At 40.1% G+C, this 26,625-nt stretch overlaps 2 long non-coding RNA genes across 2 annotated transcripts in view; one reads left to right on the top strand and one right to left on the bottom strand.

Moving 5' to 3' along the window:
• Positions 1 to 26,625, bottom strand: part of LOC119708015 — a 30,431-nt gene that overhangs the window by 3,075 nt on the left and 731 nt on the right. The window contains exon 2 of the long non-coding RNA XR_005258944.1: positions 5,723 to 8,990. This is a non-coding gene — a long non-coding RNA (uncharacterized LOC119708015). The remainder of the gene's footprint in view (positions 1 to 5,722; positions 8,991 to 26,625) is intronic.
• On the top strand, positions 804 to 25,895 carry LOC119708014. Its single transcript, XR_005258943.1, has 3 exons — positions 804 to 4,230; positions 5,485 to 9,012; positions 11,848 to 25,895. It is a non-coding gene; the product is annotated as an uncharacterized LOC119708014 (long non-coding RNA).

Here is a 26,625-nt window from a genome sequence, read left to right as displayed (position 1 = left end):
AATCCATAATATATTTTTACTAAGAAAGCATTTGAAAATTCGATGTGTGGTTCTAAGCATATTCAATTGCTGTTATGGAATATTGTAGAGGTTGTTCTTTAGTATTTTTTTAACATCTTTCCTTTGATTTTGTGTTGTGGGGTTTTTGGTTTGTTTTTATTTTACCTCAGGAAGGCTTGGTACAGCTTTGATTAAAAATATTGAGGAATAACAAACTACATAACCCCTTGAGATTCTATCCAAATCTGTGCTTCTATGATTCATGTGCAAGCTACTGTATTTTTCTGAGCTGTTGAAGAGCTTTGCAAGCACAAGTTAATTATTAAACTAGTTCTTTTCCCAGGGCAGTAATGACCTAATCATTTATGATAGTGCTCAAATGAAGAATTAAACAAACATATCCAGAATAAACACAGATCAAATAATCTTGGCCAATGGAAAGGGACAAAATATTGTTTTCATGCCAGTGGGTCTGCAAAACAACAGCACAGATACAGACATCAGTAAAACTAACAAGTGCAGGCTTCTCTACCTGAGAGAAATTCTGTTTTAGTAGTTCTTTCTATTCAAAGTTTTAGGACTTTTTCTATTTTGGAAAATTGGAAGAATGGGAATGAGAAAGATTTGAAAGTTTTAAGGGCTTGAATTATTAATGCACATTTCAACATTCAAAACCCAAAATACTGCAGTCATGGTGCACCACACATGTGCGTGTGTGTGTGTGTGTGTGTATATATATATATATATATATATATATGTATGTATCTATATCTATCTATATATCTTAGCTAGGGGAGCACAGAGCCCTCATATACACAAGAAAATGCCAACCAGAATTACTGTGCAAGTAAAATAGCATCCTGCAATATGATATTTTTTGTGTTCGCTCAAAATAAATCTCTTTAAAATCATACAATGGAAAACTGAGCAAACACCATTATTTTTCTATTTCACTTTTTTACTATTTAAAACTAAGTTTTTTCAGAAAATATGCTCTTTGGTAGAAATTCAAACCCATATAAAACTTCTGACAAATTCTAGTAACTACTTAATACGAAAATAACTGGCTCAAAAATGTCTCCTAGAGAAATCTGTGCTCATCAGAGTGGACTGTAGTGTTAACCAAAATATGACTGTAAAGTCATATTAGTGTTAACCAAAATATGACTGTAAAGTCATATTAGTGTTAACCAAAATATGACTGGAAGTGTTTTCAGTCACAGTTGTTATTTTAATCTAGCTAAAGATGATCCTCAAAGATAGGATCAGGGTTATGACTGTCCAGAAATTGGCTATACTTCAGTGAATAGCCACTGGTTCTTTTGTTCTTTTAAAACTATACTGTCAGAACCCAGGACATCCCTCTGGGTGCCCTGGACGGCCTGAGCAGCTGGCAGGGGGCTCTGAGACCCTGGCATGCACCCAAAGACACGTGGGGTTTTGATCTTAGCCCGTGGAGCAAATTACCAACTCTGTATGAAGAATTACAAGCCACACAATTTTAGGTAGCATAGTAGAGATAATCACAAAGTGAAGGAGTTTTTGAGTCCTGTACAGGGGGATTTTAGGCCTTGTATACAGGGGGTTTGAGTTTTGTACATGGGGGTCAGGAGTTCTAAGATGGAGGGATTTGGGTGTGCCCTGTCCTCCTTCTTTCTCCTTCCTAACCTCCATGTCTTTGGTGATGTTGGCACTCACAGATTGGTTTAGAGTAGAAAACCATCATTCAATATAGGTAATAGGCATTGGGGAAATCCATAAACATTTGATATGTAATGTATGATATAAAAGATGGCACCAGCCCCCTGGGAGGGCAGTGTGCCTTTGTCTGACCTGCTGAATGGACCGCAGCAGCTCAGGAAGAAAATATTTTAGATAACATTCAATAAACAACCTTGAGAGCGGACAACTGAAGACTATTGAGTCTTTCTTTGAAGGCACGGGTTGGAGCAGAGACTTTTCCACCTTTCGGGGTCACCCTGACCTGGGGGAGACTCTGACACTATACAGGACATTTAGACACCAGAATAAGGATTTCATACTGCACAAGAACTTTCTCTCTCATAGGAAAACCACTGGAGCTCGTGAATTTTGCTGTGCAAATGGATAAATACCGACAGAATACATGTGGCAGGTATATCATTAAACACCCCACCCGTGGATCCATGACTGCAAAAAACCTGCAGAATTTCAAAGACCCTGGTACAAACATGTTAGGTGTCGAGGGCAGCCTTAATCCCAAAGTACAGAGAGGGACAATTAGACAATGGGAGTTGGGGTAGATGACCTTCCAAACCAAGCTGTTCTGTGATTCTATGACCCAAGAGGAGAGAACTCAGCTGAGCAGAGCTTGCTCAGGGCAGCCCCAGTGAGGTGATTTCATTGCTGGCAGTTGTAAATATGAAGGTGGACTCTTTGCTTTGCAGGCCAGGGTGTTGGTACAGCCCCATTGCACACACCAACAGACTAAAGTGTCTTAAGCGGCTTAAATAGCTTTAAGCAGCTTTGAAGGCTTAGATACTGTAAGCTTATAAAGCAATTTAAGCTGCTTAAACCACTCTAGGACTTTAACAAGGGTCCCACAATGCCGCTCCTCGCCCGGTGAGTGAAACAAAGCTGGCTGCAGCTCCCCCACCATGGGCTGGAAGGATGGAGCTGCAGGGCTGCCACAGATCCAGCAAGGAATCTGCTGATATTGACATACTTTGTCAATGATGTTGTATGAAATAATGCATCATATACTTTCTCCCCTTGGTTAACTCATTGTTATTTTCTTTTCTCTTAACTACCTCACTTCCCCAGCCACTGCTGTGTCTTTTTTTCCTATTTTCACCAATTTAGCTCAGGTTCTTTCAGTATCTCTTTTCTGTCTAATTAATTCTTCCTAAGAGATCAGTGGGCTTTTCTTACTGCAGTGATACCTTTTATGAAGAAAACACGTCTCAATTCAGCCTATTCAATTCACTGAGCATGCTGTGGTTAAGTGTTCACTTGTATCAGGATGATTTAACCTAAATCTAGAACTTTTTTCCTCACAAGAAGGGCATGAGTTGATAGAAGCATTGTGGAAAAACCCAACCATGTAATCCCAGGAAGCAGCAGTGGCAGTCATTAAGTTATCACCTACAAAATCAGGAAACCAGATGGGAGAGCTTTGTTCAGAAGAAGGAATACAATGCACTGAATCTGTGTCACAGTTTCTGGCGTTTTGGAGATTTCATAAAGGATGTAGGAGGAGGAAGTCTGGGAACAGCTGTCCAGAAAAATGGGTAAATTTATGTTCCTGCACTGAATCTCTTAGGGCTGAAAGGGCTTTGTTTTCAGTTTTTACTCGATATGTCTGAATTTGGGGTGTGCTGTGCAAACCACAAGTCAAATTGTTCCTACCAAAGGATGTAACACCCCCTCCCTCTTACACAGAAGACAGCAGCTGGGTGTAGGTTTTGTTTGGTTTAGTGACAATTCACTTTGAGCTCCCATGCTAATAACCAGGGCAGTGGTGATAATACACTGGAGCACTTGAGTCAGATGTGATATCCTTGCTGCAGAGGATCATTTCAGGCCTGCATCACCCCATTTTTCTTGTGTTTGAATTCCCTTTCCAGTTCCTTTACAAGGAACATTCTCCTCTTCCTTTTCCTATCCTTCACCCATTTCCTGGGGCTGTATCCTAATTTCTCAGGTGTTCTCTCTCTCCTCAACTTCACTGGGCCCATATTTTTCACAGGTTTATGGAGTCCCATCACATGTGCCTTTGTATATATCACACACTTCAATCACAATTTAGCTAAGAAATCGAACTATAAATCTTATCATAGTCAAACAATGTTTTTGAAAGACTTGAGAATGTAAGCAGGAAGAGGGATAATGGTCAGCCCTACTTACTGATCTATTTTTTGCTGATTATCTATGCTATGCATTCCTAAATGACGTTACCTACCACCATTGTGTGTATTGAACACACACCATGTGGAATGTGACATAATTATATAAGCATCATTTAACACTTTCATTAGGGCTTGATTTATACCAAAGGTTATTTTTTCCAGTATCCTGAAAGCATGTTTGTCTCAATTTTTATTGAAGAAAATGATTTGTAGCATGATCTATTTTTTTCAAGTCATTATTGCATTTTAATCTCTTCTTCCATTTAGCCACCTATCAATAATTACTTCCTTCAAAATGTGTTCGAAACCCCCACATGTGATGTCAATAGGATTCACTAGCTTGGTGAGTAATTTAATTGTTTTTTTCTTAAATATTGTTTTGATATGCTCCCATCAGGTGACACCACTGGTAGTTAACAGATATATTTGTAGTGCAGTATTGGAACCATGGGAACGTGGTTTCCTTGGGTTCAGGACTTGTGTCTACATCATCCTCCTAGTTGTCCCAGCTCCTTCTCCAGCTCCAGCCAGTTTTGTAGGAAAAAGGGCAGGCTGTCTGGACTACCTGTGGGCTTTGTGATCAGTGGATCAGTGTTAGCTGCTTGGTGTCAATACAGCTCTCAGGCTGGAGAAGTTGAGCTGCAGTCTCTGTTCCTTCAGCTTCAACAGTAATTTGGGTCATGTTCTTCTCTAGGAAGCTGCTCATTTGCAGCAACAATTAATAAGGGGGATTGAGGAGGGTAAGGTTAATTGTGAGCATAGAAAAGTCATCTTTTTTAGCCCTGAAACCTATATGAAGTCATCTATTCACAACTCATACATTTTCTTTGCCATATGTGCTATTACGTCTGAGAAAACAAAGGTCCTACTCATGTTGCAAGAGAGTTTGGGTAGTTTCACAACTGAAGGATTTTTTTTAACATTTGTAAACCAGAAAATAGAAACCAGGCATCAGGTCATGTATACAGACCGTGGTTTGGCAGACATTTACCCTTATGCCCAAATTTCAATTGGAACTTGATTTCCCTTGACTTCTAGGAAACATCGGGGTGTGTTAAAATTAACTCTGCTGCTTTGAGGTGACAGCAGCACTGCATGTTTGCATGGCTTGATAAACAACTGTGTGTGCACCAGAAGTATTTTGTTGACTGCATTAAGCCTGGTGAGGTCACACATCTGTGCTGATCCATTCACCAGTGGAGAAGGAAAGTTTTCAGTGCTACTGCTGGACTAAATCACCAAGTGCTGGCAGGCTGCCAGGGTCATGTTGCTGGGCAGATCATCAGGTGTTGGCCAGTCACTGAGGGCTGCTCACACAGCAAAAATGTACAGGACAGCAGACTCACCCATCCTTCCTTCCCCAAAGCCAAGACGACTGTCTCCTTGATGAGTCTGTAGAATTGCTACAGGACAGCAAGGAGGTTCTATAAGCCAAATTGCAAGTTTTTCTCATCCCTCCGTCTTCTTCAGCATTTTCTCTCAAACCTTGATGCTCCCATCACTGTTTAATTTTTCTTTTTTAAATCTTGTTAAGCTGAAGTAAAACAATAACTTATTTCAACTTCAAAAAATAATTTTTATTTACGTTTTTTCCTAGCTTTTTTTTTTTTGTTCTTCTTCTTTCCTGCTTCAGTGGCTAGCTTCTTCAGCTAATGGATGACACAGAATATTGCCTTGAATCTATTATATACCTGTGAGCACCAAATTCCTAAATTGCAAGACCAGCCAAATTCTTTGCTCTACTGGAAGTCATCTTAAGAGGTAAATAGAGTTTAAGATTTGAGGAAGAAAGCCAGAGCTCCCACTCTACCAATATTAATTTCATGCATTCCCACCTGCATTCTTCATTCTGTAATTGGGCTGTGCTTCCATCTCCACCCACATCCTGCCTTGACACATATCCACGTGTGGATGACAGGGGCAGTGACAGGTGAGCCAGCCAGCTTGTAGGCTGAGTCATTCCAGGAAGGCAGACTGTCATCTGGCAACTAGGATGGAGAAGAAGGAAGTGTGCCAACCAAAGAGGTGGTCTGAGCAATGCATGGCACCCCACATGCCAAAACAGAGGTTGCACAATGTTGGCTATGACAGAGAAATGTGGAGAAGAACACAAGAATGCACTTCCAAAATGGCCTTCATAGTAGGAATTAGGAAATACCAAAACTCAGCCTATTTGTTTTCATGGATCACTTTCATAACAAAGATGAACATAGCAATCAAGAAATAGAGCAATGGTGTAGTGTAACCCTCTCAGCATTTTTGTTCACTTTTATATGGGTGTCTTTTCCTCTGCATGGAGGCTCAAAAGCAGGATCACAAACACAATTTATGAGTACGGAGCAATTATGCTATTTGTTGGATTGTACACACAATAAATGGCTGTGAGTAATGAGCTATTAGCCTAAGCATTAATACCCTCACCACCTTTGGTGCAGGTAACCACTGGATTTCTGCTGGTCAGGCAGATGGCAATCACATGGGGAAGTGCCAGACTCCATTGCTCCTTGCAATAGGATGATCCTTGGTTTTGCTGAGTTGCTATATTCTATTTTTTTTTCTCAGAGTTTTAGAGTTATTTCAGTTGTTATTTTTTCCATGAGTCCGCAAGCGATTGCTGCCAACTCAACAATTTCACTTCTGTTCTTGTTTCAGCCTTTTTTTATATATCTTGCTTGGCTTAAGTGCTTGTATTGTCACTTATAGGTTAGCAACCTTTTTTTAATCAAGCAGACTTGGGGCCACATAGCCTACCTAGGCCTTGTGTTAAAATAGTTTGAGTGTGAAAGATCTACCAATATGGTGGGAGACAGACTGATCTGTATTTGTTGTTTGATGTATTTTTAAGCACCTTGCTGGCTTAAACATGTGGGTCTTGCCAGATGGCAAAAAGACTCAGAAATAGATACTGACACAAACACCCTGAAAGGTCAGATGTTCTATATGACTGCTGGTATCAGTGATGGTCTTTGTAATGCCAAGCAGAAAAGTCTGGGAGGGATGGGCAGAACGAATCAGGTAAGCCCAAAAAGGGTGCATCATAAAGAAAACAAAATCTCTGAAATAAAAATTCTATAGCGCTCTGCAGTGATTGAAGGGACACAGACCATCTGTGCAAGCAAAGCCAGTTTATTACACTAATCACCAGTATTTATAGTTCTCTAATGTCCATGCAAAACATTCCACTAGGACCCCTTTGCCTCTGTTCCCTTAGCAACACAATCTTTTCAGTGATCAAGTCCCTGTTACATTCTTTTTTTGCCAGCAATGTCCTTGTTACACCTTCTCTCGTCAGAGGGGTCAGAGTGACCAGGCATGATATGTTCACTTTTGTTCTTGCCTTGAGTTTATCTCTCCCATGGCTTCCACTGTACCAGGGCCAGGAGGTCTGTGGTGCTACCCAGCTCAGCTTCTGTATGTAGCTGTCTGATCTTCCACATTGCCGAGACAACAAAAAGTGTGCAATTACAGGAAGGAATGTGAGAGTAAACAAATCAGTGACAAATAATGTCCTTTGAAAAGATGTAAAGAGATGTATCAAATACCTAAAACTTGAAATTGAAACTCCTGCCCTGGTAGGAAACCACAGATCCTGTTTACCAAGTTACAAAAATCCTGTGTGGGTAGTTTAAACAGGAAGTGGGCTGATCAAAAGCAAAGATAGGGAAATACGTACAACAGATATAATATGGATCAGCAGAGCATTTTAAAGAAGTCAGCAGCAGAAAGTTAGCCCTACTTTGACATGAGATTCTGTAACATGAGATGATGTCAATCTCTTTAAAAAGAGATTGCCGTTGGTGCGGTGATGACATCAGAAAAGCAAGTTGTAGCCCAGTAGGTAGCAGCAAAAATGCATTGAAAGACATTTTGGTTGTAATAGAAATGCTAAGAGACCATTATGTCACTGCAGAAGTAAAATTTAAAAAGTTGTTGAAAAAAAGCTAGGAAAAAATGCCACATTTTTACAAGAGAAAACATGGAGTTGTTAAAATATTAAAATGTGAGACTGGGAAAGTGTCTCTCTGCCCTGTGCTATAGGGGAGGTCATTTGCAGTGGAATACTGTGCAAGATGACACAGAATTAGAGGAGAGCACCCTCTGGACTCAGGCCCAGAAAACCAGATATTCATGCAAAGGAGTGTCCTGAAAGAACACATGCAATGGCATGCTTTGCTCATCACCAGCTTCATTGATTATTTTTTCAGGTTTCTTGACATGGGCCTCAGGAGTGCCTTGTGGAACTTCAGCACTCAGCTCTTACTCTGTCATCACAGTCTTGCAGAGAGGGGTGGATGGCTGCATCTGGGAGTCCATCTAAGTAAGAGGCTGGTTCACTTTGAACACTGGTGTGAAGCAAGGCTACACTTGCTTTCTAGGGCTGCTTAGCATTATCACACCTAGCTACTGTGTAGGCAACACAAGCAGCAGCATTCCATGGATATGTGCAGATTGCACGTATCTTGGAAGCATAAATTGTGCTAGTAGCACTGTGTTATTGAGCCATAGACCTGAAAAAATGGTGAAAATACATAACTTAGCAAAATAAGTAAGCCAGACAGGATTCAAAATCAGTTATCAAAGCAAACATCCCTGAAAGCTTAATACCAAGCATCAAAGTCATGCTAGAAAACACAAATTCTGGGAAAGCAGAGCTTGCCAGTCCTGTCCATATCCCACTTCTGACTAATTAGGAAAGAACTGACAGTAAAAATAGGAAAGTCTTCCACCACTCATTTCAGCATATGGAAATTCAAGATACTCAGTTCCAGATGAAAAAAAAAACTTTTTAGAATTATTATTTACATGTAATGACAATGCTAAAATAGATCCTGGAAAACAGAGATATCAAAGATGCTAGGAAAACTAGATGCCTTGAGAAAAAGAAAGTGCCTATGAAAAAGTCTGAATGTTGGTCTCTGTCTCAGCACAGAGTTGAACTGCCCACCACCACTTCTCCTTCCACCACAGTCAGCAGGGAGCACAGGATGTAATTGTTGTGCATCCTCTGAATGGCAGCTCCCAAGAATTCCCCCAGAGATGATCCAGTGTGTGTGAAGAAGACTCACCTGACAGGAATGATGGTGATCGATCCCAACTGTTGCGCTGGAAACAAGAAGGAATGACAGTAAGAAATGGAAGATGCTACCTTCCACAGCAAGAATAACATAGGGGCTGCAAATAGGATCCAATATATTCTCCATAAGTGCTTTGTTTGCTCTGCAAAGCAAAACTTGCATTAGAGCTTGCCACTGGAGATAATAGTTGTGAACCTTACCAAAGGGGAGGAAAATAATGCTCTTGCTCCAGAGATGCCAGGGGTAGCTGCTGTCCAGGAAAAAGCACTGCACCAAATACTTCAAGGAGCTGAAGTAAAACAATAGCTTATTTAAACAAAACTTATTTAAACAGGGAAATAAACTTATTTAAACAGGAAAACCCTCTTGCCGAGGCATAACTGTGTAATTGCTGCATCCATGGTGGACTGGGGAGAATGTCCATGTCAAGAAGATTTGGCAGGTGTGGGACTCAGGTAGTCATGCCAGTGGAAATTACTTGATCCCTGATTAAAGGGGCTTTGCCTTTCATGTATCTTCAAAGGTATCTACAGTCTACTGGTGTCATTAGCAATGGCAGTTTATTTTCATTACCTAGAATGAATGAAAGGTCTTAAACTGTGTTGTCTTAGAGACAGTTCTGCTGTTTAACCATAAATATTTGGTGTGCAATCTGGTGTCGATCTGTAAGGTTAGTAGTAACTATAAAATAAGTGGTCCTTTTTTTATTTGCATTATCTACCCAGCTGTTTTTGCATATTAAGTTTGAACTAAGATCTGAGTGTGCTTTTTGAGGCGATTACTTGTAGAAATAAGGGGGCACATTGAATACATCCAGGATACATTGTTTCTGCTACAATTCCCAGTCATTTATTTAGCCAAGTTTTGACACAAAAGCAGTAAATCTATGCTTCTTTAGAAAAGTAAATCTCTACCAGTCTGTTCCCAGCTTTCTTCTACACTTCTCATAATATCAAGCCCACACACAGCCCAGATTCCTCAATAGTAGCTGGTGAAATTTTTCCACCTTCTTGAGCTATATATATTCCTATGTCCTGAGCAGCAGCCTGTGTCTGTGTTTTGAGTGCAGACTGCTGTTATTTTAGATACCTGCATCCATAAAGGAGCATAAGTGTTTCTTACATGTCTTCATAATGAGAATTTTTTCATTACTTTCACAGAGGCTTAACCTCATTTCCAAATGAGGTTGTTCTTATTCTCCAAGTTAAATAACTAAATACAGATATGTGTGTGTGTGTGTGTGTGTGTGTGTGTGTGTGTGTGTGTGTGTGTGTGTATAAAATGTTGGGAGTTTGTCCATCAAGATCCATATGTATTTATAGGTATATAGTGGTTGAAGTAGAGAACTTTATTCAGGAGGGAGTCTTAAATGTGTGCCTTTTTTCTAGCACCGACTGAAGAGAGGTGTCATGCATGTTTACACACTTTTCTGAATAGGGATGCATCAAAGAACGGGCTTCTTTTCTGGAATCCAAACCTTGACTGAAATATCACTGCCTGGATCATCTGCTGCTTGCAAGGCTGGCAGCAGCAAGGGGGTATAAACCATGGCTCACACTGGTGTCACCAGTAAAAGAAGGACACATTGCATGTACTATACAACATGTTGTTCCTCAGGTGAGACCATGTGCTTTAGAAACCGGCCTTTATGCAGTGGGAGCATCAAGATGAAGGTCATGGATGCCAGAACACAGCTGCGATGAAGCAAATCTACATTGTGACATTCAAATTTGTTATATAATTAGAGCATTCAATTATAGACTGAAAGGCATACTTAGACTGTATTAGAATATTCTCTGATGTAAATGAGGTTGAGTTAATTCCCTAACAGGCCGGGCAGTGACAAGAGGTGCAGATAAGCTCTCAGCACTAACTGGGTACAAAATTAAGCAAGTGGCATTCTTGCCTGCCCTGCCCTGCCTCACCTCCTCCTGTGCCCTGGTCCTATGGCCATGAGAGCCACTGAGAGCCCTTGCCACAGAGAGTAATGTCCACCTTTTCTGCTAATAAATAATTTCTTCTTTGGGTTCTAGCTGCAGCTCTGCCCTTGTGCAGGGTATCAGTTGGGTAGAGAAGCCACAAGCAATGGGAACAGCTAAGACTCTTCAACAATTTCAGTGGTTTTCTTGGATTAATACTGGATTAATTTTGTCTCTGAAAACAATAAGTTTTGATAGGAGTCCTTTTTTCTCTAGGCTGATCTGGCTGGTTCAGCCGTAGCTTATGTAAGCTGGAATACTGAGGCTTGTTTCAAAGAGAGAGGGAATGCAAGCCAAGGCACAAATATGGGCCCCTATTTTCCTTTGAAAAATGTTATTAGGTTTCCATTTTGCTCTTAGGCAGCAATAAGCTACTCCTCTGAGTGAGCAAAGGGTCCTTTATATTTTGGAGATATTTGAGGAAATTGCCATGGCATTATTGTTTCATAGTCGCTTCCAAAATATTCTAGATCTCACGCAGAGGTGGAAAGAGTCTGTGACCAGACTGCACAGTCTAGAAACAACTGAGATTAAATGCAAGGGCAGCAGACACAATGTCCAAAACAGATAAATCAGGCTGACTGCATAGTTGCATTCTTGTTTTTCCACCGTACTAACAGAGAGGGCAAAATAAGCCTGTATAGTGAATACATGAAAAAACACATACTGGAAGAAATATTTATGCTGTATTAGCTAGCATATTCTCTGCTCTAAATGAGTTTGGGCTAATTACTTCTCAGACCAAAATGGGATAAGCAGGGGAGATAAGCTCTTAATATCACATTAGGAGAAATTAATTAAGCAGAATAAACATAATTTCTTTGATTCTTCTCTTTCCTGTTTCAATTGCTTTACTTAGAAATCTCAGTAATGTTCTGTAACAAATTCTTTATTTATTTTCTTAAGCAGAAAAAAAATGAAAACAAGCTGGAAAGAGATGAATTTTATCCTGGTTCCTCGTTCTCCTCAGCAGATGAACAACTGCAGCATCAGCACAGATTTCTGCTACTTGAATTAATGGAGTGCCGTTGCCAGTCACAGGTTGTTATCCTCTGAGTAAAGCCCTCCCAGAAGAGGATTGCTGATGGGCACTGGTGAGAAACATGATCTGAGGATTTGCTTCTTGGCTGGGATGGCAATTGGATAGATGTATATTCCAGATAGAAGGTAACCTACTGTATCTCCTCCAGCCTCTCACCATCCTTGTCCTTTTTCTTTCCCCACTTCATCCCAGACCTCATCTCCTACAGGAAGCCACAGTGGATCCCAGCTCCTGATCTCCCAATCTGATTAGCTCTTTGCTCACTCCCCAATAAGACACTCTTTGCTTCCAATCTACTTGGCTGGACTGCCCTAACTCCCCAATTCCTTCTTATGATCCTAGTTCTCATCTAGAATAGGTTTGGTATCCAGTATCTCTGTCTGAGAAACTCTTCACAGTGCATTTGAATAACTCTGTTCTCTTGATTTGAACATCTGTGTTGCTGGGACCCAAGGAAGGCAGACCCATGTTTTTCTTGTGTTGACTAAACTCTTACAGCTCATGTTCATCCATAGCAAATGGGACCTCTTAGGAAAGTGTTCTGTTGAAATCAAAATAATCTCTATTAAACATGCACCATGACTTTTCATATACCTGTCACTGGCACAAAAGCTGTCTTCTCTCAGCTTTTAAGTCCTTACACCAAACTTGCAAGATGTAAGTTTTGTCACAGAAGACACCAGAATTTTTAACCACAGCACATTTTCCCCTACAGCCTGTCAGACACGTCAGAGATGTCTGATTTGTTTTACACTAGCTCCCCTTGAGAATGTGTGTCAAGTAAAAAGTCCTGCATGATACCATTTCATATTGTTTAGACAGGACAGCAGTATTAATGCATTTAATCTTATAAAAAGCATTCTAATATCTTTAGTGACCACTATACAGACTTTTATTCCTTAGAGAAGATAAGGAATGTCCTTGCAAACAAGAAAAATTAGATTCTGTTGTGCCAAGGCCTATGCTCTAAGTAGTTCAAGGTGACCAGTGTACAGCTCTGACTGTTACATAAAACAATTTGCAAAGATCAGTGAAAATTAAACACAAAATAACAGCTTCTTCAAGAAAACAAGACCCAGTGAAAAGCCCCAAGGACAATGCTGAAGTCATGTCCAGTAAAGATAAAAAAAGTGAGACTAGACTCAGTAGTAGTCTAGCAGAGTAGTAGAGAGAAGACTCTCAGTCAGGTGTAAGAAGTATGACACTGATTATGTGGGTGATTATGATGAGATTTATTGCTAACACAGTATCTAAATGTTGCTAATGCATATATAAATGTATAGTATAAGCATGTCTGAAGGACTATAACACAGGGTCAGCTGGAGACATGTAGGTTTGCAGAAAGCACAATTGCAAAGCAGCAAAGCACCCATGGAGCTACATTAGGATTTTATCTCCACGTGTTACCCACCTGTCCAAACCTGAGTGTTCCCATCCTCGGGCTGGATGTACCCTGCAGGTGTCCCTGCAGGGGTGGGATCCACCTGGAAGCTGCCCTGCAGCCTCGGGAGGTCAGTTTGCCATTTGGCCTGGGCTCCAGGAGCATTTTGTACCCTTTTGCAGGCCCATGTGTACCCAGATCAATCACAGCCATCACCACTCCCCCGCCTCTGGAATGCATTAATTATGCAAGCATCCAGACAGTTCCTCCTGCAATTCCCACATGGTATTCTTATCTTAGGACAGATCATATTCCAAGACTGCATGGAAGAGGGGGTTGGTGTGCGTGGAGGACACACTCCAAGACCCTACTATTTTTTGTCACTCTCACGGGGCAAAATTGATATGGTAGAGTAAACTTTGCTAATGAACAAAATCATGAGTGGTGGGCTATTCTGACTCCCTGGTGACCCGAATCTTGAGCTGCAAGGATGCTTACTTTGACCCAAACTGCAGAAAGATAGGTAGGCAGCAGATGCACAACAGCCTGGTTTGTACTTTTCCTTCCCTCCCCTGTTCTTTCCTTTTTCACCTGTGTTTCCCTTCAATTTCTGTTTGAGAAAAATCTGTTTGAGGTACTAAAGCTGTCTTTTGGAGAGCTGCTGTGATGCTGTTAACAAACATCCAAAAAGCTGTGTTAGAAACAGCAGGGCATTGCTGCAATTCCATATTTCCATGTGACCAACAGACAATATGCTGTCCTGAAATTCTCCAGCAATGAATTTGCCATTCAGTGCCAACACCAGCGAGAGAGGCTGAGTTCCCTTTCCCTGCAGCTCTTGAGCTCTCTTTGTCCCTCTCCCATACGGCACTGCCTCTCCAGGGAAGGACTGGGCTCTGTCAACAGCACCAGTAGAATTTCCAGCCCATCTCCGTGAACTGAATAACTCTCTTTTCTTAAATAGAAAACCAAATACTTTGTCTTGCTTGCTATATCTAAGCCTGTTAAACAACAGTGCTTTTCTCACACAGACTTTAGACGGTGAATGCAAATTGGAGTTTTAAAATGAAAGCCTGACTTTTCTGCATTCTAAATATTTTTATTCTTCTTTTTTCCCTTCCATTTTTCTATGTTTAACAAAGGGTTTAAAAGATTTCCTGTGATCCATATTGCCACAGCAATAAACGAGCATTTGAAACTCCAAACCCTATCCAAAGCTTGTTTAGCAATATAGTTTTGTTCCAGTGACACAGGACCTTTATTTCATTTGACCCTCTGTGTCTGTTTGCTTTACTGAAATTTGACTCAGCAAAGTTAAATCCCCTTCTATCATTCTGCAAGACAACTCATTTTATGTTTGGATACAAACCAATTCACTGCCAAAGCTGCATAATCAACTCCCACCCTAACATTCCAGTTACTACTCTAGGGCTGAATGGAAGAAGAAATGGTGATGGTTGTACAGAAATGCACCTAATTTCTATGGGATGCTTAGTGAATATGAGAACAATAGATGGTGTATTAACTACTATGTTTACCAGCACTCTTTTTCCTTGGCATAGTTTATATATTTATGTAAGGGCAGTCTACTGTCATTTTATTGTGCAAAATTCTTGAATGGATACTATGAAGTAATCTTTTTTTTCCAAATTTATTTTTACTTGATATTTGTGAAACTGTTCTGTAATGACAAGCTCTGGAGCAAATTCTAAAATACAGGGCATCTTCTGTATTTGAAAGATTTCTCCATATGACTGCAAATAAGAAAATTATGGAAATATCTATTCTCTTTATATTCCATATTGTTCAATCAACCTGATTTTCTCTTCCCTCTTGCTATACAATCATGTTCAGATTTTATTTTGTCTCTGGTTCATTTTTAATATTTATATCTACTTATTGTCAAATAAAACAGAGCAATCCGTTGTTTAAGGACGTGCTAGAACAAATCATTGCAGGAAATTTGTATTTATTTCCATGTTCAGGCTATGGAAGCCTAGCCAGGGATAGCTGTTTCCACTTAAAAATGTTAAGTCCATTGGAAAAGAATTAGGGGTTGGTCAAAAAAGGATTTTCCTCTCTCTCTCTCTTTTTTTTTTTTCCCTCCTACTCCCTTTTGTGTTAAACATTAGAGTCCATGAAAAGCAGCCTATTACCATAAGCTGTAAAGCAGTTCTTTCCCCGTTTCAGAGAAATCTGCTTGAAATGTGTGCAGCCTTTTTGATCTCCAGGCTCCTAGTCTGGGCAAACAGATGGAGTGTTCCCACCTGGGCTATTATTTTCTTTTCCTCTTCTCCCCTTCGAGCTAAGAAATACTCCCTGTGCAACCCAAGAGGAAGGACTTTTAACCGGACACACAGCACTGGCCCTGGCTGAGCAGATCACAGAAAGCTCCCAGTACTCTTCAGTCCCAGTGCAGCAGCTCTTATGGACCCCGAAGCATAGGTGCACACCTGCCTCATTTCCCTGCACTGCCTGATTGTATTTCCATCCTCTGCCAAGCTGGTGATGGCCACATGACCTGAAGAGGGAAAGAGTGAAATACTGCTTTCACCAAGGTATATATGAGAGGTAAATGTTGGTTGCTTCGAAGTCTGAATCACTCAATTTTCAGTGGCTTGCAATATCACTTACACAGTTTCTTTTTTCCACTACCTTGTTAAATGGAAGAAACTCTTCTCTTTTATTTGAAACACTGGTTTTCTTCAGCTCCCTGTATTTCCTCTACAAGTCCTTAGGCATTTTTTTTTAATATAACTCTGTGCCTCAGCTACTGCACCTCACAGGTAACCATATAAGAGGAGTGTGGTATATCTGACATGACTCCTGTGTGACTCTGATCTGACACAGCCTAGAATGCTATTGGGATGTGATTGTTACATAGCAGTCAGCACCAAGCTAGCACAACACTGGGGGGAAATCTTAGAGGCTGCAACAAGAATGCAGCAACATTGGGAAGAAGGCAGTGAAGTGTGGCAAAATGTGAGTAAAGGAATGGAAAGACTGAAATGGAATATTAACAGTAAATGCACTCGGGGAAAAAAATATCAGAGGGTGAAGGCTCCTACTCTCTGCAGACTCTGGAAATAGATACTGACAATAATAATATATAATTTTTTTTCATTTGTTATACAAAAGAATGTACATAAGAAAAATGAGGTAGGAAAATGAAAGGAACAGATTAACAAATGCACCTGAAACTGTGAAAGGTATTGGACTGGCATCATTCCAGTGGCAAGAGCAGGAATCATTAACTTGAGCTATTTAGCATTCATATCAGGGCAAAACTGTAGAAAACTACAGAATGGAAAAAAAATCTGCACTGGTCTATTGGATAACTATAAATAATTTAAAGCAACTTCTATCTTATATTTTACAAATCAGTGGACAACTAATTATGCTGTTATGTAGTTTTATCACAGCTACTTCCTTTTATCAGAAAATGGTGGGGGGTAATAAGCTAATGTACATTTCTTTTACCACTCCTATTTTGGTTGTTCAATTTTTTTCAAGGAAAAAAAAAGGGTTGTCATGTTCATTGTTTGATACTGCTGCTATTCAGATCTGGTTTTACATTAATTCTTCTTGGTTTGTCACTCACCTGTGATTAATCAAGCAGAAACTAAGAAATAAAATTATGTATTTTGTAAAGGTGAACTAAGGTTTCAGTAACTGTGAAGCTGTGGGTAGGAACACTGTGACAGACTGTCAGGAACTCCAACTTGGTCTAGTTCTTGCTACATTGGTGGAGTTATGGTGAACCATATCTCCTGAGAATCTGAATTTTAAGTATCCTTGCTATGTTATTCATAATGCAGTATAATCTCTGTAGGAATAATAACTTGGGAAAATTTTGCTTTGGTCAATATCTGAAATGAAAATTGTGTCATTAGCTGTGAGCTGTCTCCCAGGGCAAAAATACACCCAGTTATTACTTGAGACCGGGAAAAAAATTTGCAATATTCTCCTTATTTTAATCTTTTACTAGATGATGATAATGGCAAATTAGAAATTACTTCCGAGTTCCAACTTCATTTTAACATTTAGGATATCTGTCTGCTGCACATTTAATATTATTTCCAATTACAACATGTGAGATATCTCAGTATTTGAGGTCCCTCACAACAGGCCCATGGGACAGGAAAATGCAATTTCTGTGCAAATGCAAACAGAGCTATAGACTATTTTCCCCAGGGAAGCATGTGACTGATGCATGTGTATATATATAAAATATAAATATGTCTGTTATATACATGTGTGTGTGCATATCTATAAACTAAATCCAGTTGTGTTTAAGTCCAGAATATGCCTCTGATGCATGAACCATAATCCTTGATCCTATATCCTGAAATGTCAAATGATACCCTCAAAAATATATTAAAATTAATTATACTCTAGACATATTACTAAAATATTCCTTTGGGGTATGACTTGTTTGAATAGAAGTACAAGAAATAAATTAGGCAGCTATTTACTTACATACTGCCCACAGTTCTATAGATTTATGAGGAAAACAAATCTGAAGTGCTGCATTGCACAACTTCGTAACGCTGCAGTTAGATTTTCCCTTGTATTTACAGGCTGGCTTATTTTATAATCTATTCAAGCACTGGAAAATCATAAATATGCAGCTCCACAGATCTGGAGGTCAGGTTCCTGTGACTGTCATACATATCTTTTGGCAAAGCTCTCCAATTTAGGGTCAAATTCTGCTTGCTTTTCTCACGTTTGATTTAGGATGGAAATACACATGAGTGAAGGAACAGGTTTTGTCAGAGTATTGCATGACTACACAGTGCTGACTGCTCCGAACATGAGCAAAAATATGTACTAAGGCTGTAAGAGGGGCAGAATATGACAATGTTTGGTAGAAATATTTCTAAGAGGTCTATCAGCACCTACATGATTTCATAGGAAATCTAATTAAAATATGCCTGATATATGGCTATTTATCCCTCCTAACCAGAACTTCTGAAGGCTCATAGTTGAAGCCTCATTTTGACTCCTCTATTAATATCAGAAATTTCAAATAAAACAAGTCAACAGATGTAAAAGCTGGTATCAGTCTTAACACCTTCAATTTCTGATCATAAATGCAATTAAGAATCACCCCTTTATTTTAAATCCAGAAGAGAGCATGGCTGAGAAGCTGGAAAGTGGGCATCATGGTACCATCAATGCTCTGTAACTCTCTTGTGATGGGGCACTGTAGAGCTGCCACTGGCATAGTCATTGATTTTTGAAGATTCTCTTTCTTGCAGCCAACCAAAGCATGATAACCCCCTCCCCGACCAAAAAACTGGAACACACAGCAGGCATGACTGAACATTTGAGCAGCTGATGTGGCACCACTTCATCCCTGGCACTGCTGCCAAAAGGGTTGTGTATCACATCATAACCCCAGGAAGGAATTTCTGAACAGCTGGAAATTGCATGTGGAAAAGCAAAGGCAAAATGAACCTTATCTATCTCCCCCAGATATTACCCAAACAAAAAGATTTTTAAAAAGGAAATGCTCTTAGATGTTCAGCATTTGCCTAGATCCATAAATGTCTTGAGGTAACCCAGAGCAAAATCTGTGGGGTTTAGATATTATCTAACCAAAGTTCTTATATATATAATCTACTCCTTTTAATTTCATTATACTACCCTAAGAATTAATACCATAAATAGTTCCATTATCATGTAATCCCCTAAGAATTAATACCAAAAATAGTGATGGCAGAATGAACAAATTGGAGAGAAGCTTGGGATATCTTATCCCTTATGTCTTGGGGCTGAAATGAGTCATATTGCCATGTCTCCTATGGCAAAGAAGACTTTCATGGCTGAGAGGCCAGGTTAGAGCCTTGACATTTCTGTGCAGCAATCTTGAGGTCTGTTCAGACACAGATGGTTGAAGGGCTCAGAAGGTGTTATTCCAAGTAACACAGTCCTCTCTCTATCCACTGTGGCTTTTAACCAGGACTGTGACTTGTTTATCCTCTATTTTGTTGTCCTGCCCTCTATTCAGGGCTCTTCAGAGAAGTTGCATAATGAAACAGAAGAGTTGGTTTGGCTCCAGCTGGTCCTGGTGCCTGTTGTCCAATGTGAGTTTGGTTTAGTTGTGGGGACAACACTTGGGACACAATGAGAGAGAAGCTCAGAATACTCAAAGGCTTTTGAAGAGCTGAATATTTTATTTACTAGCTAGTTACCACTGCAAGTAAGAATTTTAGTACCCAAGACAAGATTAGTTTTATCTTTCTGCTAGGAAATTTGTAGCATGTTCCTTTGACTTAAATTGATGGACTCTGAATTTTCTAATAAGCTTTGCATCTTTGAAAACCAACTGTCTATAAACAGCAACATGTGAAAGCATACCAATCCTTCTTATTTTCCCTGTAGGTATAGTCGGAATCCTATCTCCAAACAACCTTAAAGAAAGTTTTCGATGCTACTTTTCTATTCTTGTTAGTTCAGCATAGCCAACAGTAAAGGCCTTGTTGACATTAGGCAAATGTGCAATGAGGCAGCAAAATCAATTTAGTCACACTGATGCAAATCCCTCACACAGATGTAATGCCTGTGTGCAAAGTAGGGCATTTCTGAATATACCCAATGTTTAAAATGAAGTGAAAGAGAGAGATCCTATTCCTCCCAACTGATTCCTTAATGTGATTCATATAGGTGCCCCGGAAAGCCTGAGTTGAAAGAGAGGGACTTTCTGGTCAAAAATAAGGGTTCATTAGGAGTACTGTTGATCAGGAAGGAATATTATGACCTTTAAATTGCAAATTGCAGTAGCTTAAAAGAGCGAATAATACTTTAAAAATACCCTTTACCTTTAAACTGAGAACATCTGACCTTAAAATCACTAGGAAAAGAAATACATGATTGCATAACTCTATTATATGGAGACTTTTCAGAATAGAAGTGAAAATTAATGTGTTTTTGGTCCTGGGCTGTTTTTAGTAATTTAATGTGATCTGCTGTCAACAAGAGGGAAAACAAACCTCTGATGTTCAACAAGACTAAGAGAACAAAATGTACCTTACTATGGGTATTCAGTTAAAGCTCTATGGGGAAAAAATGGCACAGCCTGTGAAGGAATTATTGAAAAACAGGTGAGGTCAGCAAGGAATACCAGTAAGGAGGTAATGATCATCTTCCTTTGCAGTCTGAAGAGGTTTGGGGTTTTTTTTCTTTTTCTTTTAGTTGTTTCAATAAAAATGCTTCAGCAAACTGTGAATTTGAAGCAAAAGTTTTAGTAACTTTGTAAGTGTCTTTTAGGTGTTATGGAGGAAAAAGTTCCAAATACTTCATGTATCTAAATTATTTAACATAGTAATAAATGAAATATCAAAATCCAAATGAAATATATGTATTGAAAGCAGAGTTTTTAATCAAATCCAGGGTAAGTCACAATACTTTCCTTTAAAAAGCATTTTAAATCTGGGGAAACTCTTTCCCAATTGGAATGGAAGCACATTTTAAAACCTGGGATCCTTTATGTTAAATGAATCTTTGATTCTCCTTGCAGCTGGACTCATGCTAGGGAAGTGAAAAGATATGGAGGGCTTCTTTTCCATGTACATTCACCTACAACCTGACTGTTAAAGCAACATTTTCCTTCTCCACCCTCCTTCAAAAAGGAGACTAGGAAGTCCCTTTTCAGGAATGAAGTCAGGGCACAATCTCATTCTGGTAGATTACAGTCTCCCAGCAGAGCCAGGTGACTTGAGGAAACGCTGTTTTGTTCATATATTGCCAGGAGTTGGCAGTGCTTAATTTTGTTCTAGCAACAGTGCTAACAAGAACCTGAGTAGGAAACCCTCATGAGATAAGGAATCACAGAATATGCTGAGTTGAGAGGGACCCACAAGGATCATCGAGACAGGGCAAGGGAAGTGCTTGGGCAGGTAGGGAGCTAAGCAATCAATTATTACTGAATTTCAAACCCACAGGCAATACAACTATACCCCCTGCTTTATAATTACTGAGATTCATCAACAGGAGCTGTGGCCCCCACTGGGCAATTCCCAAGTTCCTTGAAATGAGTCTAATACCCAATGAGGTTACTTGTGCTGCTGCAGAAAGATATTTCTGGCCTTTTACGTGTCAGAAAAGAAACTCGATGTGACAGATTTGGAGCTGGCCTGTGATAATTTAGGAATATGGTCTGTTGGCCTGATTATTTGTTTGAATATCTGGGTTTAACTCATCAGAGATTAGCTTGCAGTTGCATTCTTAAATAATCAGGGCCGATCTGTGCTCCTTACCCTGGGATGCCCCACTTCCATTGACACTGCACAGCCAGGGAGCACAGGGACTTGGAAGGGGAAGACATTAAGTTTTGAACCACACCATCTCTACATGGGCAGATCTAGAATCCTACTCACCCCTAGGAGAGACAGACAGAGGGTTCCAAAGGTGCATTGGGAATTAGAGATGGGACCTGTAAGTGTCTGACAGAACAAGTGGATAGAGCATTGTCAGGAGACATTAATTGTGATATGTTCATGTATATCTAGGCTGTTTCCATGTGTTTGTGGAATTTTCAATGAAAGTGAAAACTAAAAAAATACCTTTGGAGGAAAAAGGAGTTGTGAATACCACAATCATTTCCATCAGTTTTTATCTAATACTGGATGTTCAGACCTGGCATGTTGCCTTTCACCTTAGGCAAACTCCTTTTCCCTCAAAGGGAATCTAATGGGATGCACCCAGGGTTAATTTACAAAAGCAGTGTGTATTCTGTGACCATGAAACCAATAGGAAAGTTTGCAGAGATTATATTATTCCATAGTTTACAGTGGAGGTATGTTGTATGGAGAACTGGAAACATTATATGTCAGCTGGCACACTCCAGAGTGCTGGACCCAGCCTTCTCTGTGGTGAGCTTCCAGCTGAAACTGGTCAAGCAAATCTCTTCTCAATTGTGAAAGTCTCAGTTGTTATTTGCCAGGTGCTGGAGAAATATTTTACTTGGGTAAAGAGCATAAATAATCGGACAAAAAAAAGGTTTCCAAGAAACCATCCTCCAATCTGGAAGAAAAGTTTTATGTGTGTATCTGTATATATTAGTACGGAAAACAGAAAGTTGAAAATCCTAAGAAATTACCTGAACCGGGTAATTTTTCTTACCCTCTCCTTACTGAAAGGACAAGTAAGTGTAGTTTGATGGGTTCTTGATTGTGGAGTTCAAAAAAGGCAGCCTACAGATCTAAGCTGTATTCTAGATCAATTCCTAATTCAGCCTTCAGAGCTTGGGAGGCACTATGCTCATTCATTGCTTTTTCCAGATGTTTTAGTATGTAAAGTTCTCCTACTTCACTGTTGCTGGAAAAGTTAATATATTACGTTTGCCTAACCATGAATTCCTAATGCATTCATCTTGCTCCCAGTGAATTTATTTTATATTTTACAGATTTTGAAAACCAACCACATATTAAGGTGTCCGTTTCTCAAAAGGACACAGACCAGTAAAGGCAGTATATTCTGTGACACATCCTCCCAGTGACTGCTTTGTGTTGCTGTAGTAGAGCCTGGCCAGAAAGCTGCCAGATCTATGTCTTGGATGACTACTATGTCAAAAGCATTTTTTAATGACACAGATGGAGCGCTGAGTCTCCTCCCTACTTCCTTCACTGTTGCCACATAAAGGTTAAAGTGGGCTGGCACACTGCAAAGCCCCATGATTTTATTTTAGTCTGTAAAAAAAAAAAAAAAACCAAAAAAACCAAAAAAAAAAACAACTTTGGAAAGAGACTGTTTAGTGTCCCATGGCTGTTTTAAGAGGAGGAAATGCACATGCTGATGTTTAGCGGTAATCTGGGAAGATTTGCAAGGCCAAGTGACTACTAGAAAATCTAGAAATACAAGAAAGAGACAAATTGAACCAGGGACAAAAGGAGGAAATAAGAGCCAGCAAGTAAATTTTAAGTGCAAGAAACTTCTAGTTATGAGATCTCCATTGAGAAGTTCTTCAGTGCAAGTGGCAGCCATTTCTTTCTGCAGCTGAAGTTTCTGAATGATAACTTTTTGTGGAGTATATCGCAGGAATGTAGATTACAAATGGCAAAGATCTAGACTGCAGCCACAAAGTGTATATCTGAACAGAAGGCAAAATGCTTCTGGAATTTTCCTTGGACATTTGGATGTCCAGAAGAAGCAGAGGAGGTAGCAAAACAAATTGTAAACAGAAGTAATGAGTAGCATAGCAAGGAAAGAGAGAAGCAGCATCAGCTTCTGGATGTTTCCTAGCTAGTCATCTTGATTTCCAGCTATCAGCTTGTCACCATTGTCATTCTTTCTTCATTGGTTTGACTCATTCCAGTGAAACACTGGAGAGCCCAACGAGTCGTCTTCCATCAGAAACTAGACAAAACTATCAGCTGTTTTCAGACAAAAGCAAGTACAGCACATATTGCGTTGTGGTGAGTTTGTCTGCATGACCTTTTCCAAAAGCCCCGAGCCAGCCCTGCCAGTATTCCTTGATGGTCAGGTGTGGTGTAGCTGTGGCCAAAAGCTGTGCACCCAGGTCAGTATAATGAGATACCACTTCTTTCACTGATCGTTGTCACACTTTGCCTGAACAATGTAGTTACATTTAAAAGCTTTTTTTCCTTGCTCCTTTGTCTACATTTACTGAATGCTTCGTTATCTCAGGGTGTTTTTTTCTGTTCTTCCATGCCCTTTTTGTTTCTGTTCCAAGTACTCCTAATATGATGCCATCACTAACAGGAAGGCTCTACATTCAAATTCAAATTATGCAAGTTCAAACTTTCATTTTTAATCAGATGCTGTTCAGATGCCATGCAACTACAGATTTTACAACAGTTTGAGCAAGCTTTGCAAACATCCCAAGCAAACAAACTTTGCAGGAAACATAATCCTATTATTTTACTAATCTTTGGGACACTGCCTCACGGGGATCATCATTTGCAACAAAGCCTCTACTCAGTTCTTTCACAGGGTGATCTTTGTACCATTACATAGTATTGCTATTTTCCTGTGTTGACATCTGTTAAAGAAATAGTTCATACCAGTTACAGGAACTACCCAGTTTGATGATCTTATGACTTGCTATTACTCTTCACAAATGTATTATTTACTGAGTTTCTGATCATGTTTGCTCTCAATACTAATCAGTCATTCTTCAGTTATTGCCTGTTCCTCAATAGACACTTTCTAATGTCGTTTTTGCTAATTTTCACCTTGCAGAAACTGTACCATCCTCCTTAATTTTAATTCCAGAATCCATTTCACCATTCATGGCATGCTCTCAGCCTGCAAGCTTCTGTCACAATGCATTGTTAGCACAACATCATAGGGTGTTGGATAACCAAACCGGTGAGGGGGAGGAAAGAGGACTACAGGACTCTCCTACCACTTGGTGACTCTTAGTAAAGGGACGGAGGCAGCTGGACTGGGAGGCAGAAGGTGTACTTCAGGAGAGTGCTTCTGGAGGCATTTTTTCCTTATGTGTTGGCAGGTCAAGGCTTGAGAATATATGGCTTGTCCCTTCCACTGATATTCTTAATCAGAGAATGACATTTACCTCTTAACAACTCCTCATTGTAAAGCCAAATCCGTTCCTCCTCCCCAAAACAACCTGTAGTATGATAAATTATGCATGTGAGACATGCTGAATCATGACAATGCTTCTGTACAGAGTTATTCCCTGTGCTGAAGAAATTTGTATTTTGTCATGTACGGCTTTATTACGGTCCTCTTTATTATGGGACCGATGTTAGGGTCTTGAAGAAATTGTAAGGAAGTGGGAAGTATAATAACTGCTCTGGGAATTTAAGCACAGACATCTGGAATATTCTGAGGAGCTTGGATCTGGTTTATGGTTGATCTAGCAACCAACGTGCTAGATCTAGCTTTGTGTCTGCATGCATACTTCATAGAAGCTCACAGAACCACAGAACAGTCTGGGTTGGAAAATAACTATTTTCTGCTTCCACCCCACTCCACCATGGGCAGGTCACCTTCCACTACACCAGATTACTCAAAGTCCTGTCCTGACAGAGAACACAGAGAAGAGAAATTTTCAGTTCTCCTGAAGTTGCTGGATAGAGCTTAAAGACCAATTAACAAAAAATGATAAAAGAATGTAAAAGTGTGCATGCAAGATGATAAATGTAGCTGGAACCAGTAGATAAACAGATAATGAGGATTATAGTGGCTTTTTGGGACAAGTTATGTAAAAAGAAGAAACAGCACATGCCCTAAAAGAAGTTCAAGGAAATGTCATCTGTAATACTGGGGGCACTTGGTGAGTACAACAACCAAAGACCCCTTCAGACAACCCTCTAGGGACATTAAAAGACATTAAAAGACTCCTGAGTAGGAGGCAGCTGCATGCAAATTAGTTCTATGAAAAGTGATGGTTATGTATCAGCCAGAAGTACACTCTAATCAATATGTATGATCATGATGGAATAAATACCTTGTTTTACCTTCTGGACACACATCAGATTAACAGAGCTATCCTTCTGATGTGTCCAGCACTGTAATAAAGAATGCCTGCTGTCTGATACTCAAAATTGTGTTAGAAAGTTTTGTTGTCTGATTTCAGTATCAGTCCAACATTGCCTTGAACACTTCCAGGGTTGGGGCAGCCACAATTCTCTGGACAGCCTGCTCCAATGTCTTACCAGCACAATATTTAAGGCCTTTGATTCAATAAAATGTTGTGTCTAAACAAGAATTGTACTTTTGCATTGTATCTCTTTAATTGTACCAATCACCAATTAGCTTCAGTCAGGTAACGTGGCTGCATGTGGTGGTATTGCTGTGATCACCAAGCCAAACACAGACCAAAAATTAGACTCACCCACACAACAGGGCAGGGAGAACAGTGACCTTTTTCAATGCCCTGTCCAAGGGACAAAGACCTCTCACAGAATCATAGAATGGGTCAGGTTGGAAGGGACCATTGTGGGTCATCTGGCCCAACCTCCCTTCTCAAGCATGGTCATTCTAGAGCACGTGGCACAGGACTGTGTCCAGACAGTTCTTGAGCATCTCCAGTGAGGGAGATTCCACAGCCTCTCTGGGCAACCTCTTTCAGAGCATGGCCACCCACACAGTAAAGAAGTTTTTCCTCATATTCAAGAGGAACTTCCAGTCCTTCCTCTCACCCGGACAGAGCCAGGCCGCCACCCAGCTGAGTGAGAGCGGTCACTGGTGCCGGGGAGAGGGCGGGGCTCCCGGGACGGGGCGGGGCTCCGCGGCGGCCGGGCCGGTTCCCTCGGGGCGGGCGGGGCAG

This window comes from Motacilla alba, chromosome 1A, assembly GCF_015832195.1.
Source record: "Motacilla alba alba isolate MOTALB_02 chromosome 1A, Motacilla_alba_V1.0_pri, whole genome shotgun sequence".
In the NCBI taxonomy this organism is placed as follows: domain Eukaryota; kingdom Metazoa; phylum Chordata; class Aves; order Passeriformes; family Motacillidae; genus Motacilla; species Motacilla alba.
Note: the sequence above shows the minus strand (reverse complement) of the source record. Positions and strands in the feature narration are given on the sequence as shown.